This window comes from Pimephales promelas, chromosome 17 (assembly GCF_988280905.1).
Source record: "Pimephales promelas chromosome 17, fPimPro1.hap1.1, whole genome shotgun sequence".
Classification (NCBI taxonomy): Eukaryota; Metazoa; Chordata; class Actinopteri; order Cypriniformes; family Leuciscidae; genus Pimephales; species Pimephales promelas.
The window spans coordinates 4,885,058-4,896,561 of NC_142785.1; the positions used below are offsets into that span (position 1 = coordinate 4,885,058).

At 38.8% G+C, this 11,504-nt stretch overlaps 1 non-coding gene across 1 annotated transcript; it reads right to left on the reverse strand.

The window, feature by feature from the left end:
• On the reverse strand, positions 1-82 carry trnal-aag (transfer RNA leucine (anticodon AAG)). Its single transcript has one exon. It is a non-coding gene; the product is annotated as a tRNA-Leu (tRNA).
• Between the last annotated feature and the right edge of the window lie 11,422 nt (positions 83-11,504).

Below are 11,504 nucleotides of genomic sequence, written 5' to 3' on the forward strand. Positions count from 1 at the left end.
TGGCAGCGGTGGGATTCGAACCCACGCCCCCGAAGAGACTGGAGCCTTAATCCAGCGCCTTAGACCGCTCGGCCACGCTACCTAATGAGAATATTTAAAGTGGTCCAATTTATTTTAACGTTTTAATCCATAAATTGGGAAAACGTTGGGTGCGGACCTTCATCGTCAAGCTCTGAAGCCCGCCGAGTTCGGCCAAGGAAAGCAATTGACAGGGTTGAGACCAGAAGCAAAGCAGTGTCACTTCTCTAGCAGCCAAGAGGCGAAACTCTGATGCTTTTTTGGTAACAACCATTAGGTGGCGCTTCAGTAGCGCGGCCCCCATTTTCTATACTATGGGCCATAGACATAATATATATATTATGTCTATGACTATGGGCTATATGCACGCATAAATTCCGCATTTGACGCAAGGATGCTCGTCCATTTCCGGTTGTGGAGATTAAAGTGGAGGAGAACCGAGGAAAACGGGATTATGGCAGAGTCTTCAAAATGTAGCTACTGTCCTCCCGACTTTGAAACGAAACGTACACACGTTTAGATGTAATTTTATATATAGTTATATTTATTTAATATAATTTTAAAAAGAAGCATAAACACAACGAGGGGTGTCTGTTTTATCTTTTTTTTGTGACTAACGTGTCTTTATTATAACCATGGAGTATAAAATTCAATATAAATTCTCTATTGCATTGGACTCTACGATCGGCGGAAGTTATCGAGCATTCTTAATCCTTCACCGGAAATACTACTGACAACAGCACAACATTGTTTTGAGGTACTGTACTTTTTTTCTTGCATTATTGAGTATTTCCATTTGACACCTTTACTACTAAATTAGTTACCAACTCCACTAGGCCTGAAATATATTTTGTACATTTTAATCCCCTGGATCATGCTACAAACATGATCTTATAGAACATGATGCATTGCTGTTTCCGTTTTCCTATAACTTTAATTGCCACTTTGGACAGTGGCTGTGTTTTTTTTGTTTACATCTTGCTTTAACAGTCATTAATATAAGATAATACTCCAAAAAACAGTTTACTGTAAAACTATTGCTGTTATGTATTGTAACACACATTTTCAGTACAATTTGCTGAATTAATTTATTTCATTGATATAGTTATTTTTGTAACGTTATGTGTACCCCCTGGAAACGGTCTACCGTATTATAACTTTATGAACTGATCACTTTATTCTTACCTGTCACACTTAATGTGGAGAGTAATATAATTAATTAAATCCTTGAACTTCCCTGTCTCAAGTTATGGGGGGGGGGGGGGAAGCCTGGTTAAGTAGCAACTTCTTTTTAACTGCTAACTTTTGTGAGTTAAAATAATCACCTAATTGTAATATAATTTCAACCTAAAACTGACCTCTGCACTGGATGTATAATATGTATAATATATGACTGCCGAGCCGCTGCCGGGTCGCTTTCACCCCAAAATGGCGGATGCGTAGGGCTGCTGCTGGGCGCTGGTAATGCAATAGAACGTTCTATTGGCTTTCACTTCTTGTCAATATACGTTTGGTATTGGCCGCTGGAAACCGAGAAATCCGGCGCCATCTTGAACCTATTCCTAGTTTTGTTGCGTGGCAGCAGATAAGATGCCAGATCGACCGCTACTGCCTAAAGAGTGCCAAAGTTACGCCGTCACTCTGTAGGCCAAAACGCAGAAGTGAGTTAGCTTTTATCATTTTAGCATACCATTTCCCTCGCTCTAAAGTCTATGGGATTTTTGAATGGGTTTTTGCTAAATCACCTGAAATAAGTTCTGTGGTGAACAAAGCCTCTAAATATTTTCACGTTCTGATCTATGACATAGGCCTAGAACACACAGTTATAACCTGCTTGTGGTTTTTAAACTTTATTGTGTCTGCTTGTGTTTTTTAAAAAAAAACGTTATAGGCTTCTATACATGTACAAGGGAATACATGTATACATTTTGAAATAACTTGAAAATATTATCTTGATAGACATAACGTGTAAAGGTCAGAACTCTTTGTTGAACACAGATGTTTTTTTTTTGCGATTTTCCAAAAGTCTATGGGGAAAATGCATTGCTTTTCAATCGAGGGAACCCATGCGCTGCTAGCTTCCGAGTTGTCCTACAAAGTGACGTCATCACTTCGACACTCTATAGAGCATCACAGTCCCGCCCACAGCCGGTGCCGAAAGTAAAAATTCAATTCAATTTCTCCATTGACAGTTGGGATGGGATATAAGCCTTGGGATATAATACATGGTAGGCTTAAAACCAGCTACGGCTGTACTAAGCGAATGTATATGCTCATATAAATGCCAAAAGTTCATGGGGCACTAACCTTGTTTTAAGATAAATGCCTTTTATTCGCAATGTATTGAATAAGTACTTCATTACCCACAATCATGTACAATCCCACAGTGATGCACCACAGTGATTGGTGGAAGTCGTGTCTGAAACCCCGCGGAGGCACGTGAAGACTGAAGATCGTGTAATGACGTAGGGATAAGTTCATTGGTCGCACTTCAGAGACGACCCCGCACCATTGGATGTGCAGTTGCCGCAGCACAGCCTATGAGCGAGCCAGATGCTCAATGTTTTAGCATGTGGAGGTGCAAATGCGTTTTACAAATAAGCTTCAGTAAATCGAGGAAAAGAAGTTTCCCTGCACATTCACTATATAAAATTCACTGGAGGAAAAAGTTCACGTGGCCGTCGACAGATTTGGATGTCACTCAAAAGGCTTTTTCATGGTGGCTTCAGTCGACTTTAGTGAGGCGCGGTGGTTTATGGGAGGAGTAGTTCCTTTGCTCGGAAATGAAAATATGAACACAGGCTTGTACCTTTGACGTTTTTTGGATTTTCTCTACGTTTTTTCACTCGAAATGATATGTTATATGCTTATGAGACTATAGTACTAATATCTATAGTACGCTTAACAGTAATATCATATTCTGATATAAGATATATAGTGACCAGACACAATATGTGATATATGTGATGAAGCATATAATGTATTTTATAAATCACACACTATAAATATGATAAAGAGGCATTAACAGATTGTTGCAATAAAGTAAGATATTTTAATAAGTTGAAGAAACAATTTATGATTTGTGACACGCACATACACACGAACAGACAAACAAACACGAACAGACACACTCTCTCTCACACACACACACACACACACACACACTTTCTCTCTCTCACACACATACTCTCTCTCTCTCTCTCTCTCTCTCACACACACACACACAGAACGCAGCCATGTAAAAACAATTGAGAAGAAGCTTTTCAACGTGTTTGCATAAGTTCGGACAACATTAAGCCTATACCTTTTTTATAGTGTGTGGATGTGGGAGGGGAAAATGCAGAGACTAAAGCCCTATTCGGATTAACTTTTCAAGGGTAGATGGAGTAAATTAATAATGTAATTTTACCACAGGAGTTCTCTAATATCAATAGCCAAATCGCAAGATATAATCATCAATAAAACTAGAAGAAGTTGTTGGAGTGGCTGTCATGCGTGCATTACATTGCTTCATGATATTATGTGCACAAACACAAATAACCTATATACAACAGGGCAGTTGAATGCTTATCTGATAACCGAGAAGCTCTTGTAGTTATTACTTTAACAGTTACCCCACCTCTCCATGCCGGGTGAACACCGGCTGATGCAGTAAACAGCCATTTCACAACGATTTCTGTACAGTAATAGCAAATATCCTTGCTCCTTCTCGATTATCTGGTGATATTCTATTCACAAAATACAACCAATAGTACGGTAATGTTATGATTGCTTGTGAAAAGCCCTATTTTCGATGGTCCGGCGATTAGAACAGGAAAATACTCCACTGTGCTCTGGCATTTCATCTGCTGCCACGCAACGAAACTAGGAATACGACCGGTTCAAGATGACGGCCGGATTTCTCGGTTTCCAGCGCCCAATTGGGCATCTAGTCTCTATATGATGGGTTAGAACTACAAACACGAGTAAAAAGTGTTAAAAAACTACAGACATGGAGGACGAACGAGTCCATAGAGACTTAGATAAAGGGGTTTATGTGGTTAATTATCATCTAACCTGACGAAAATTGTATTTATTCAATGTTGGCAATGGCTACATTATATTGCATCTGCAAGCATTGTGAACTTTTGTAAAGATACGTTAAACATTTACTTTTAAATGCATCATTATATTCAAATTGCAAACACATGAGGAGAGTATCCCCATGAAAGACCCACGACTGGCAGGTGAACGACGTGCTAAAACATTTCTCTCTGAAACGGTGAGAAATTAAATTAGATTGAATGGAGGATTTTAACTGATGAGATGATTGACAGGGCAGTGTATGGTGACAGGATGCACGCGACTGATCTGTCCGTTAGAGATGAGAAGTAGTATGTCCCAAAGCTTGCCTACTCTTTTACTGCACACTCAAAAGTATGTACTTTTTCTTCACAAAAAGAGTACATACTTTTAGGGCGTAGTATAAGTAGGCGAATTAGGACGCAGCAGACTAGCGACTGGGACTCTGAAGAGACTTGGAGCCTAAATCCAGCCCCTTAGACCCCTCGGGCACGCTACACGGTCGCGTGGCTCCTTTCGTGGGCCATTTCTTGCCCATTTTTTTATTGCTTAATTGGGTTAGGGTTAGGGTTAGGTCTCTTCGTTTAGGCATAGTGTTGTGGTTTCTGTCTTTTTTTAAAGGGTATCATGCTTTTAAATCATTAATTTTTACATATAAATCATACATTTGTGGTCATAAAGCATAACTGCAATGCTTGGGTCTGAATTCTTCATTATTATAGCTCCACAGGCCCCTTTTCTGATGTGCGTCTGTGAGCAATTTGTTTTAAAGCAGCCCCTTTAAAGTAATTCTTTTAGTTTATTCTTAGCTAAAACACTTAGCTCTTTCAAAAATATATGTGCTCATTAATGTATATTTACTTTGTTCAAGTAATAAAGTATTCTCGTGAGTGTATAATATGCCATTGAAAATACATACGGGTAAGGGGTTCTAATGTCGGTCGCCATGTTGACCCTCCATCTTGAAAGTACATTAGCCAAAGAGGGACATACCCGTTAATTCAAGCTTCACCTTTCGCGTTTATGTTTGAGTTAACACTCATGGACGAGGTCAAACTGGAAGCCATGTTAATCTTGGACTACAATGGCCACCGTAGGAGTTAAAACGAAATTGGAATTGAGAGGAACAGAAACTAATATTCCCTGGATGGTCATTTATACATTTTCACCGCTAGATGGGGGTAAAAATGACACAGTGTAGCTTTAAATAAAAAGGAGATGTCACACCCCGCCCGCTCTCCAGGTCGCTAAGTTCACGGTCGGTTCAACTCCACTCTGTTCGGCCATTTTTGTAGTTTGATTAGAGATATACGATTATTTACTATAGCTTCAAAGAAAATTTTTATTCACACGTTAACAAAATGTCAACAACGGAAGACTTGTCCATCAAGCCTTACATGTTCGAGTCAGAGCGAGCGATTTGAAAAAGACGACGACGAACCTGCAGAACAACGTCTTCATATGGATGTATTGGTATGTGAGTTAACTGTTTTGTGTTATTAGTGAAAGTCGACTATTTCTCTTGTTAAAACAAGCACACTGGCAAGATAAATGACTACGGTTTAATCTTACCACTAAAAATCTGTATTGATAATATGATACGTTTAGAAAAGCATCAGAAAACACAGCAGCTAAATGACCATTGATGAAACTCAAGAACAATAATACTGCAGACGTGTAACGTTACTTCAAAACAAAAACAAAGAAAGACAAAGGTACTGCTAAACCATGACCACCATGTGTTTTAAGAAAGTAAAGTACTTTATTTTTATTAACGATATTTAAAGCTTATCGAAATGCACGAAATGAAGATAGAAGGAATTTACCTCTCATTCAGACGAAGTCAATCGGCAAACCCTTCTTTATACTGGCGGAGGTTGTTGAAGTTGGAATCCTTGAAGTGCTTCAGGTCACTACATGATCCAACAACCGAACATTTTGACTTGCCCTCTTGTAATTTCTGCATCACTGAGCTTGGACTACAAAATCGGAGTGAGAAATATTAATGGCGGATTGCTTGAAGTGTTGGACCGGTAGTCGATGTCCTTATTTGTCAGTTCCGCTGCAAATACGGTGACGTAATTGTTCAAAAAAACGTCATAGAAAACAGAAAAATCTGAACAGGTTGAAAAATATGACCAAAACAGAATATAAAGATATATAAACGAAGCACCTGAAGAGAATAATTTCATCTTTTCTGTATGTATAAACACTCCAAATATACAACAAAATGCATTTAAGAGCTAAAAAAGTGGATTTTGCATGATATGTCCCCTTTAAATGATTCCTCAGAGATCTTTGATGCCAGAAATATTAGATTTTATTCACAAACAAAGCCGAGCGTCCCCCGCAGGGGATTCCCTCCAGCAGGAGATCCCTTCCTCCTGCAGGCAATCACTCCAGAACAGGTGGCCAGTTTCACATAGATGCACCTACATCACCTCCAAAAATGGTAATAGATTCTATAGATATTTTGAGAAATGCCTTGTACCATGTTACATACTGAAATAGCACTCTCTGTTGTATCAGCATTCCAAATGTCAAACCCAAAGACACACACCCAGAGGACATAATGGTGTACGTATATACAGCTAAATTACTTCGTTTCTAAATAATAAAATCTTCAACATTCCCTCCTCTAACTTTCACTTTCCTTTTCCAGAGTGTAGTTTCAAAATCCAACCCCCTTACTTACGCTACCAAGTGACTAAATTAAGTCACGTGGTCTCTTTTAAAAGACTAAAAGTAGAAGACTCGAATCCTCCCTAATTAAACATGAAACATTTTTATTCGTGTGAAGATAAAATTGGTTCAGCATTGCCTGTTATTGTATGTAAAATATCTTGTAAATTAAATCTTCAATATGACCACTGACCCAATATCTGAACTTATTTTGGATAGAATTTCAAATCTTAGAATGACTTCCCTGTCAGAAATGTAATTTCTGCTCCTGCCCCTCCTCTGCTGCTTCATTGCCTTTAGCCATCTATATCATGTCCACATAATTCATTACCAAGTGTTTTGGTCCTTCTGGTGCTGACAAATGGCCTATTTGTGTGTTCCTTTCCTATCTTTGTTTTGGCACAAAAAAAAAAAAATCACCATTTCCTTATTCTTAATTTTGCCTTCCCTTATTCCCCCCTTGCACATGTTTACCATGCACATTTTGATTGAGAATATTCAGTAGTATGTGAACACCAACTATCTTTTTGGACCCCTTCTGACACCATATAGATAGTTTATAAGGGCCTACTTGTTTTTGAATTTGAATAACTTCCTGTAAGCCTAAACTTTCTATTGGCAGTAGTTGGTATATATTTAATTAGTCAATAGGCAGCATATTGAGTCAAATCATAATCTTATGAATTAAGATTGAAAAGCTATACCCCTGTATTGACAAGTTGCATCTGAGTACTCATTTGGATCTATTTTAAAATGTCTTTTTTCCTTCATGACTTGTCTTACTTCTCACTGTGCTATGTCAATTTTCTTAAATTACTCGTTAGTATTTTAGTTTATTTCCGATTTCCGTTGCTTTGATCTATTTTTGTCTTCATAAATTTTTATTTTAAATGATTAAGTTGCCAAAAAATCTATTCAAGGTCTGAACATTCCAGTGAAGTTTGGTTGATGTTGACAATTGTTGAACTTGTACTCATCTCTGTTGATGAATTCTTCTTTGCACAGTTGCTTGTGAGCTTCCCACATTCAGCAGCTTCTCATTCCTGTGTTTCTGGTCAAGTTTGTCTCCTTCTTTCCATTCATGTGTTGAACTTTTTGAGTCATTGCAATGGGCTTTTCCTCATTGGCAAGGGAAGATCATTGTCAGCTTCCTTTGTCCCTCACTTCCTGTGGGGGGTTGCTGAAGTTGGTTGGTGTATTTTAAGTTGAGAGGCATGGACTCAAATGTCACTTCTGCTGATCAATGCACAAGCCTCTTCTGAGATTACAAAGCACAGTCACTGGTTCTTTTTGTTAGAACCGTCCCAGAACCCTTCCTGGAATTAGGCTTCCGTCATCTATTAAAGCTTCAGTATTTCTGTTAGAGACAGCAACATGTATTAAATCACCTGCTCATCTGGCCCATTGTCCTCCTTGGTGTTCCCTGTGAATGGTCATGTGGGCTGAGTGGTGTACTGTCATTACCAGCAGGGCTTGAACTCATATATTCCCATTTGGGTTTTTTTTTTTTTTTATATATATAAATTTGGCTTTTCATCACATATTTGCAATTTCTTTAAAAAAAAAAATCATACTAAATTTCAAATGTTCTTTTTACTAGGCAATTCAACTTAGTTATTTCATTATTTTGAGTCCCACTATAAGCAGACTATTTATTAGGCATCTTGGACAACACTCACTCAACACTCAACAAATGTACAATATTTCATACTTTTGACAAAGAATCCGTTCCATAACGTTATGCTGAAGGTCAGATGTGTTATGCGCTGCACAAATATGCACTTTCCCCCTCTTTTTTCTTCTTTTGCCATTACAATTTCAACCAGGAAATGTAACCCAATTCATCCATGGTCATTATTTTATTGGGCAGAATTTGACACACATTATTTGGAGATAGCTGTTTTGGCAAAATAATTGATTTGTCTCAGTGTTTCTTCAAACACCATCTCTCGCTACATTACTCAGTCACTCTCACACTGGCCAACATTCTTCTGTCTGCTTCAGCGGGTTGGCTCTAAATTCAGCATCTTTTAATTTTAGCCTCAAGGTCTGATCAGGTCAACACAACTAAACACCAGTCAGTGATTATAAGGTTAAGTTTAACACTGTTGTTTTAAACCCCTTTTCTTTTTTTAAAGGGCACCTATTATGGAAAATTCACTTTTACATGGTGTTTGAACATAAATTTGTGTTGGCAGTGTGTGAGCAAAACCACCCTAGAATGATAAAAAATCCACCCAGTGTTTTTTTGTTCAATCTCAATAAATCATGTGCACTGTCTCAGAACGAGCTGTTCTAAGATCCAGCTCTTTGTGACGTAGAATTGAGCAAGGGGTTTGATTGACAGTGTGGTTGTGGCCTAGAGACCCCGCCCTCGGTGATCTGCATCCTCCATTGTTTCAACGACAGCCGGTAATGTCTCTTGGAAACATAAATGTTCTGTCGTGGGTTAGGCTTAAAAATAAATCCTCAAGTGTGGATCGTCGTCTACTGTTTGCGATCCAATGTCACCTCTAGTAAGTGTATTTTATGATTTTTGAGCAAATAGTCATTTCAGTCTGTCAGCCAATTCAACAACAAATTATGCGTCTAAAGTTGTTGTCGTCGTCGTAGGATGTCTGTGTATATAATTTAAACATTGTTTGTATAGTGTGTAACCACACGTTTATAAATATATTTCTTAAAGATATTGTATTAAAAACTGCATATATGTTGTTTTTCTTTAAGTTAGCCATCTTCTCACATTTGCCACAGAAGCACCTGTATAACAAGCTAAACATGACGCCACAGGTCCCTCGCATAAATGTAATTTCGCTTGTACATAGCAAACTTTATCACAGAATGTGTATATAGTTTCAAAAAAATGCACCAGCATTAGTGTTTGTGTGTCTGTGTATGTGTGTTACACATCCATACTTGCAAAAAGACGCGATTACAACTCTATAAGTACATAAATGTATCAAATAACCATACCGAGACGTACTGGTCCGTTCTCATGTGTTTATTCTGCCGGAGTCTCTTATATATATTAGTACTATTTATATATTCCGATTCAAACGTACGCTGAATGACATTCAAAACAGCGCGTCTCTCACTCTCCCTTTCTGCTTGCCGACTGCCATAGGTTTCATGTTACGCCCTCATCCAAAGGCAGGGTGGGGATATGCAGCTCATTTGCATTTAAGGTGGCATACACCCATAACAGCTCATTTTTAATCAGGTCCCAAAATGACATTTTCAAATGGTTTTAATAAATTAACTATGGGGTATTTTGAGCTGAAACTTCACAAATACATTCTGGGGACACCCGAGACCAATATTACATCTTGTAAAAAGGGGCATAATAGGTGCCCTTTAAACACTCTAAAAAATGCTGGATTGTTTTAACCCAATTTTGGGTAAAATATGGACAAACCCAGCCATTGGGTTAAAAAAATTCATTTTAAAATGTAACCCAATGGCTGGGTTTGTCCATTTTTTACCCAAAATTGGGTTAAAACAACCCAGCATTTTTTAGAGTGTTTAAAAAAGTGTCAAATAAAGTTAATATAATAATTAACCAAATTTGCAGCAGTCTCACTAGATTGATCATTTGAGTTGGGGGGGGGGGGGGCAGTTACTCTCCTGGAGGCCCTCCTCCCTGCAGATTGTGTAACTTGCATTCAGCCTTAATCCAGCGCCTTAAGCCTGTTTTATGATTCTGCGTCGAACCGACGGTGTACCCCCGCAGACCCCTCTGCGTCAACGCGAACCCCTCTCTGACCCCTCCGCCGTAGCTCGACGTGCACCCTAAGGGGGTAATCCATCGACTGGAAGTTGAAGCCTCGCGGGAGCTGCCATCTTGTAGCAGAACTTCATTTGCGTTAGCATTCCCATTGACTCCCATTCATTTTGGCGTCACTTTGACAGCGAATAACTTTACATCTGAGGCGTTTGAAGACTCCATTTGTCCTTCATTTATTTCTAAAGAAACACGACAATGTATAAAATGCTCCATTACCTTGTAGCTTATGTTATGGCCCCGTAGAAGCAGTTTTAGTGAAAGTAGACTAACGATTGCGTCATACCCACGCAACTCTCTGTCGCACAGTAGAGAGATTACCGTATGGACAGGAGAAGAAGCTCGCGCGCAATCGGGGAAACGTGGAGGCAAAATGACAAAATAATTAATCAGAATACCTAGCAGAATTGTCTCCTTCTCCTAGCTCATGGACAGCTCCTATTCACACTCTCAAGTCTCAAGTCAAGAGTTGCAATTACGAGATTTGAAAACGATCAGGATAGAGTATTGTATATAGAGCTGGTAAGTCCCGCACATCCGTAAAACTTCAAGTGGACCTCTAGGTTGAAAAAGCGTCAATGCAAGTGAATGAGAGAAAATAATTATTTTCTGATCCCGTTTGAATTGTGCCATGAATGTGACAACTGAATTTTTTATATAATTTCTCATGTAACGAGTTTGACAGTATATTGTATGATTCTTTGTCTAGCAGTTGTAGAATAGATATAACGAGAAAGACTACACGTCGCATATGTGACGTCGCCGCATAACACATTTTCCCTCTACAAATCACAGTTTTCACCACGCTCAACTAGTTTGTCCTCGCCCTGAAAGAAGGTGGTGAAGTGCACCAAAGACACAGGCATGTTTAGCGGGATCCGTGTGCTAGTGGGGGTGATGTATATCAAACACGTCGAAAGTTGTAGTCCACAAAGTGCTCTCACACAAAGTCTAACCGTAT